The sequence below is a fragment of the Triticum aestivum genome, chromosome 2B, assembly GCF_018294505.1.
Source record: "Triticum aestivum cultivar Chinese Spring chromosome 2B, IWGSC CS RefSeq v2.1, whole genome shotgun sequence".
In the NCBI taxonomy this organism is placed as follows: Eukaryota; Viridiplantae; Streptophyta; class Magnoliopsida; order Poales; family Poaceae; genus Triticum; species Triticum aestivum.
The window spans coordinates 688089004-688096890 of record NC_057798.1 but is presented as its reverse complement, the minus strand read 5'-3'; the positions used below and the strand labels follow the sequence as shown (position 1 = coordinate 688096890).

General features: G+C 45.6%; 1 pseudogene; it reads left to right on the top strand.

Annotated features, from left to right (window-relative positions):
* LOC123039398 (histone-lysine N-methyltransferase ATXR6-like) overlaps nt 1-1132 on the top strand; it is a 2508-nt pseudogene extending 1376 nt beyond the window's left edge.
* Nucleotides 1133-7887: the final 6755 nt, after the last annotated feature.

The window sequence follows — 7887 nt, the reverse complement described above, 5'->3', positions numbered from 1 at the left end:
CTGTCCCGCCCGCCCCGCCCCGCCTGTCCCGCTCGCCCTCGCCCTGCCGCCGCCGCCGCTCGCCTGGGCACCCATCCCCGGCCTCACGCGCCCATCTAGATAGATGGGGGCCGCGCGCGACAAGGCCGGCGTGCCATCGTCTCGCGGCGGCCGAGCCGCCGGAGGGGAAGAAGAGGAAGCGGAAGGCCGCCAGCGCGCTGGTGGTGTCCGAGAAGAAGAGCAGGAAGCCGCCCTTCACCCCCAGCAAGGACCCCGTCCGCCGCCTCACGCAGATGGCCTCGCTCGCCACGGCGCTCACGGCCACCAGCGCCGTCTTCAACAACGACCTCACCTACGTGCCCGGCATGGCGCCCCGGTCCGCCAACCAATCCGCCCTCCTGGCAAGAGGGATGCAGGTCAGACGCTTCCTCCAATTCCACCACCCGATCTCCATTAAATTCAGTGTCACGACGCCATTTCAGTTTTGCTGAAGCTTGGGTGCCATCTCATTTCAGGTGCTGCCAAGGGGGGATGCAGAGACATTAACCCTATGCAAGAGGATGATGGAGCAAGGGGCCTCTCCTCGGTCGTCTTCAATCCGGTGGAAGGGTTAGTATTGTCTGCACAATTCGCTGCTCATTTCTGATCTTGTTCTTAAGAATCATTCAGGCACTGATTATTGTGTGGAATTTCTTGGACAGATTCATGGTCGAGGCAGACAGGCACATCAAGGATCTGACCATCATCACCAAGTACGTCGGCGAGCTTGACTACCTTCGAAACTGTGAGCACGACGACGGCGACAGCATGATGACTCTGCTCTTCGCCGAGCCGCCATCCAAGAGCCTCGTCATCTACCCCGACAAGCGAAGCAACATTGCACGGTTCATCAACGGGATAAACAACCGTAAGTATTCTCTTCCTCTGATCACCGTGCATTTTATGCATTGATCGGAACCATGTCTGAAAAATTTGCGTGATGATGACCATTGCAAGGAAGGCAGGAAGAAGCAGAACCTCAAGTGCGTGCGGTTCGCAATCGACAGTGAATCCATTGTCTCCTGGTGCCAACAGGGACATCTCCAAGGGGGAGAGGTCGTACTACGACTACAACGGTGACGAGCACAAGTACCCAACTCACCATTTTGTATGACACATGAGCTGATGTTTAGTCCTTATTTTCATTTATCTGTGCTGATGATTGTGCTGATCCATTCCCCCAAAAGCCAACATGTACAGTCATCTAATTAGTTGATATATCTAGAATTTTCACCTGGAAAAAGGAAAAAGGGGAATTGTAAACATTGTATATCCAATGGAATGGAATGCAACGGCAAAGGGGTTGTTCTGTTCATGCATGTTTCTGCTGTAATTGCACTTTGTCAATGTTTTTGTTCGTTTAACCATTTTGAAAGAATGGGTTGTTCTGTTCATGCCTCTTTATATTCACGTGCTAAAATCACTTGTACATATACCACTTTAGCTCCATCATCTTTCAAAATGGTTAATCGTATCTTGTTGCCTGCCGTTTTGTGGGCAAGGCGCGGCAAGCCACGCCACCGTGCCAGAATGCCAATGATTAAAGTTGTGTGCAGTGAACGTGTCTGAGAGGACCAAAACAAGAGGTAACCCACTGACATTACATAATAAGTAAAATCTAGTAGTATTTGGAGCACAACGAAATGTAGTTGTGATGAGATCTTATTATCAGTATTCATCGGAAAAGAGTATGTAATATGATGTGTCTAATTCTCACCTTTCCTCCAAGATCATCCTCTCCTAATATGCTGATTGGCTTATGTGCCACCTTTTTTTATTGAGTACACGCGGAATGGGAGATATATAGGGGAAGAACAAAGGATGTCGTGTACTCCCGATCTGATGCCACCAAAATTGAGTTGGTTTGTACTCTCTCCCTCCACCCCATGTATGTAGTTGTTGTTTTCCTCTCTGATTGTTTTGTGCTAGGTCTCCCTCTTCTCTGAATACTTATATTGCATATGCTTAATCCGCTGATGTGTGTTATGTTGTTTGTAGTTCCTTCCTGGGCTCCTAACTAGTCTGCATTGATATTATTTATTAGTATTTTGTGCTACACCAGAATTAGTGCTTAGCGAGCTCTGTTCATTGTTTACGTTGTTTTCCCTTTGGACCTTAAGCATTCTTGAGAAAGATTAACACATAAATTACTATATTTGGATTGCACCCCCTGATATAATTTGTCTTTAAATATTTCTTTTTTATTTAATTTTTAGTGTATGATAAAATCATGAAAAAAAGTTTGACATAGTAGTTTAACAGGACAGTTTTCATTGCTGTGAAGTAAAGAAACAGAGAAGGTGTGTTATGTATATGCCATATTTTCCTTTGTTGGAAATATGCCCTAGAGGCAATAATAAATTAGTTATTATTATATTTCCTTGTTCATGATAATCGTTTATTATCCATGCTATAATTGTATTGATAGGAAACTCAGATACATGTGTGGGTACATAGACAACACCATGTCCCTAGTAAGCCTCTAGTTGACTAGCTCGTTGATCAATAGATGGTTACGGTTTCCTGACCATGGACATTGGATGTCGTTGATAACGGGATCACATCATTAGGAGAATGATGTGATGGACAAGACCCAATCCTAAGCCTAGCACAAAGATCGTAGTTCGTATGCTAAAGCTTTTCTAATGTCAAGTATCTTTTCCTTAGACCATGAGATTGTGCAACTCCCGGATACCGTAGGAATGCTTTGGGTGTACCAAACGTCACAACGTAACTGGGTGGCTATAAAGGTGCACTACAGGTATCTCCGAAAGTGTCTGTTGGGTTGGCACGAATCGAGACTGGGATTTGTCACTCCGTGTAAACGGAGAGGTATCTCTGGGCCCACTCGGTAGGACATCATCATAATGTGCACAATGTGACCAAGGGGTTGATCACGGGATGATGTGTTATGGAACGAGTAAAGAGACTTGCCGGTAACGAGATTGAACAAGTTATTGGGATACCGACGATCGAATCTCGGGCAAGTACAATACCGCTAGACAAAGGGAATTGTATACGGGATCGATTGAGTCCTTGACATCGTGGTTCATCCGATGAGATCATCGTGGAACATGTGGGAGCCAATATGGGTATCCAGATCCCGCTGTTGGTTATTGACCGGAGAGCGTCTCGGTCATGTCTGCATGGTTCCCGAACCCGTAGGGTCTACACACTTAAGGTTCGATGACGCTAGGGTTATAAAGGAAGTTTGTATGTGATTACCGAATGTTGTTAGGACTCACGGATGAGATCCGGACGTCACGAGGAGTTCCGGAATGGTCCGGAGGTAAAGATTTATATATGGGAAGTCCTGTTTTGGTCACTGGAAAAGTTTCGGGGTTTTCCGGTAACGTACCGGGACCATCGGGAGGGTCCCGGGGGTCCACCAAGTGGGGCCACCAACCCCGGAGGGCTGCATGGGCCAAGTGTGGGAGGGGACCAGCCCCAGGTGGGCTGGTGCACCCCCCCACAGGGCCCAAGGCGCAGGGAAGTGGGGGAAGGGGGCAAACCCTAGGGCAGATGGGCCCTAAGGCCCACCCTAGGTGCGCCTTCCCCCCTCTCCCCTTCTGGCCGCCACCCAGATGGGATCTGGGGGCTGCCGCCACCCCTAGGGAGGGAACCCTAGAGGGGGCGCAGCCCCCTCCCCTCCCCCCTATAAATACTTGAGGTGTGGGGGCTGCCCAACACATGAGAATCTCTCCCTTTTGGCGCAGCCCTACCTCTCTTACTCCTCCTCTCCCGCGGTGCTTGGCGAAGCCCTGCTGGACTACCACGCTCCTCCATCACCACCACGTCGTTGTGCTGCTGCTGGATGGAGTCTTCCTCAACCTCTCCCTCTTCCCTTGCTGGATCAAGGCATGGGAGACGTCACCGGGCTGTACGTGTGTTGAACGCGGAGGTGCCGTCCGTTCGGCACTAGGATCTCCGGTGTTTTGGATCACGACGAGTACGACTCCTTCAACCCCGTTCTCTTGAACGCTTCCGCTTAGCGATCTACAAGGGTATGTAGATGCACTCTCCTTCCCCTCGTTGCTGGTTTCTCCATAGATAGATCTTGGTGACACGTAGGAAAATTTTGAATTTCTGCTACGTTCCCCAACAGTGGCATCATGAGCTAGGTCTATTGCGTAGATTCTTTGCACGAGTAGAGCACAAAGTAGTTGTGGGCGTTGATTTTGTTCAATATGCTTACCGTTACTAGTCCAATCTTGTTTCAACGGTATTGTGGGATGAAGTGGCCCAGACCGACCTTACACGTACACTTACGTGAGACAGGTTCCACCGAGTGACATGCACTTGGTGCATAAGGTGGCTAGCGGGTGCTAGTCTCTCCCACTTTAGTCGGAACGGATTCGATGAAAAGGGTCCTTATGAAGGGTAAATAGAAATTGGCATATCATGTTGTGGTTTTGCGTAGGTAAGAAACGTTCTTGCTAGAAACCCATAGCAGCCACGTAAAACATGCAAACAACAATTAGAGGACGTCTAACTTGTTTTTGCAGGGTATGCTATGTGATGTGATATGGCCAAGAAGAATGTGATGAATATATGTGATGTATGAGATTGATCATGTTCTTGTAATAGGAATCACGACTTGCATGTCGATGAGTATGACAACCGGCAGGAGCCATAGGAGTTGTCTTTATTTATTGTATGACCTGCGTGTCATTGAACAACGCCATGTAATTACTTTACTTTATTGCTAACCGGTAGCCATAGTAGTAGAAGTAATAAGTTGGCGAGACAACTTCATGGAGACACGATGATGGAGATCATGGTGTCATGCCGGTGACGATGATGATCATGGAGCCCCGAAGATGGAGATCAAAAGGAGCAAAATGATATTGGCCATATCATGTCACATTTTGATTGCATGTGATGTTTATCATGTTTATACATCTTATTTGCTTAGAACGACGGTAGTAAATAAGATGATCCCTCATTAAAATTTCAAGAAAGTGTTCCCCCTAACTGTGCACCGTTGTGAAAGTTCGTCGTTTCTAAGCACCACGTGATGATCGGGTGTGATGGATTCTTATGTTCACATACAACGGGTGGAAGACAGATTTACACACGCGAAACACTTAGGTTGACTTGACGAGCCTAGCATGTACAGACATGGCCTCGGAACACAAGAGACCGAAAGGTCAAGCATGAGTCGTATAGTAGATACGATCAACATGAAGATGTTCACCGATGATGACTAGTCCGTCTCACGTGATGATCGGACACGACCTAGTTGACTCGGATCATGTAATCACTTAGATGACTAGAGGGATGTCTATCTGAGTGGGAGTTCATAAGATGAACTTAATTATCCTGAACATAGTCAAAAGATCTTTGCAAATTATGTCGTAAGCTCGCGCTTTAGTTCCACTGTTTAGATATGTTCCTAGAGAAAATATAGTTGAAAGTTGATAGTAGCGATTATGCGGACAGTAGAAAGCTTATGTCCTTAATGCACCGCTCAGTGTGCTGAACCCCAAACGTTGTTTGTGGATGTTGCGAACATCGGACATACACGTTTTGATAACTACGTGATAGTTCAGTTAAATGGTTTAGAGTAGAGGCACCAAAGACGTTTTTGAAATGTCGCGAAACATATGAGATGTTTCGAGGGCTGAAATTGGGATTTCAGGCTCGTGCCCACGTCAAGAGGTATAAGACCTCCGACGATTTTCTTGGCCTGCAAACTAAGGGAGAAAAGCTCAATCGTTGAGCTTGTGCTCAGATTGTCTGACTGCAACAATCAGTTGAATCCAGTGGGAGTTGATCTTCCAGATGAGATAGTGATGTTTCTCCAAAGTCATTGCCACCAAGCTGCTAGAGCTTCGTGATGAACTATAACATATCAGGGATAGATATGATGATCCTTGAAGTGTTGGCGATATTTGACACCGCGGAAGTAGAAGTCAAGTAGGAGCATCAATTGTTGATGGTTGGTAAAACCACTAGTTTCAAGAAGGGCAAGGGCGACGAGGGATACTTCATGAAACGGCAAAACAGTTGCTGCTCTAGTGAAGAAACCCAAGGTTGAACCCAAACCCAAGACTAAGTGCTTCTGTAATGAGAGGAACGGACACTGAAGCAGAATTACCCTAGATACTTGGTAGATAAGAAGGCTGGCAAGGTCGATAGAAGTATATTGGATATACATTATGTTAATGTGTACTTTACTAGTACTCCTAGTAGCACCAGAGTATTAGATACCGGTTCGATTGCTAAGTGTTAGTAACTTGAAATAAAAGAGCTACGGAATAAACGGAGACTAGCTAAAGGTGAGCTGACGATATGTGTTGGAAGTGTTTCCAAGTTTGATGTGATCAAACATCGCACGCTCCCTCTACCATCAAGATTAGTATTAAACCTGAATAATTGTCATTTGGTGTTTGCGTTGAACATAGACATAATTGGATTATGTCTATCGCAATACGGTTATTCATTTAAGGAGATAATGGTTACTCTATTTATTTGAATAATACCTTCAATGGTCTTGCACCTAAAGGAATGGTTTATTGAATCTCGATCGTAGTGATACACATTTTCATGCCAAAAGATATAAGATAGTAATGATAGTACCACCTACTTGTGGCACTGCCATGTAAGTCATATTGGTATAAAGCGCATGAAGAAGCTCCATGTTGATGGATCTTTGGACTCACTCGTTTTTTGAAAAGTTTGAGACATGCGAACCATGTCTATTGGTGTATATGCATGAAGAAACTCCATGCAGATGGATCGTTTGGACTCACTTGATTTTGAATCACTTGAGATATGCAAATCATACCACATGGGCAAGATGACCGAAAAGCCTCGTTTTCAGTAAGATGGAACAAGATGGCAACTTGTTGGAAGTAACACATTTTGATGTGTGCAGTCCAATGAGTGCTGAGGCATGCAGCGAATATCGTTATGTTCTTACTTCACAGATGATTCGAGTAGATGTTGAGTATATTTACTTGATGAAACACAAGTCTGAATTATTGAATGGTTCAAGTAATTTCAGAGTGAAGTTGAAGATCATTGTGACAAGACGATAAAATGTCTATGATATGATCATAGAGATGAGTATCTGAGTTACGAGTTTGGCACACAATTAAGACATTGTGGAGATTATTTCACAACCAATACCGCCTGGAACACCATAGTGTGATGGTGTGTCCGAACATCATAACTGCACCCTATTGGATATGGTGCGTACCATGATGTCTCTTATCGAATTACCACTATCGTTCATGGGTTAGGCATTAGAGACAACCGCACTCACTTTAATAGGGCACCACGTAATTCCGTTGAGACGACACCGTTTGAACTATGGTTTGGAGAAACCTAAGTTGTCGTTTCTTAAAGGTTTGGGGCTGCGACGCTTATGTGAAAAGGTTTCAGGTTGATAAGCTCGAACCCAAAGCGGATAAAATGCATCTTCATAGGACACCCAACACAGTTGGGTATACCTCCTAATTCAGATCCGAAAGCAATAGGGATTGTTTCTTGAACCGGGTCCTTTCTCGAGGGAAAGTTTGTCTCGAGAATTGAGTGGGAGGATGGTGGAGACTTGATGAGGTTATTGAACCATCAACCAGTGTGTAGCAGGGCACAGGAAGTTGTTCCTGTGGCACCTACATCAATTGAAGTGGAAGCTTATGATAGTGATCATGAAGTTTCGGATCAAGTCACTACCGTACCTCGTAGGGTGACAAGGATGCGTACTGCTTCAGAGTGGTACAGTAATCCTGTCTTGAAGGTCATATTGCTAGACAACAATGAACCTACGAGCTATGGAGAAGCGATGGTGGGCCCATATTCCGACAAATGGTTAGAAGCCATGAAATCCGAGATAGGATCCATGTATCAGAACAAAGCATG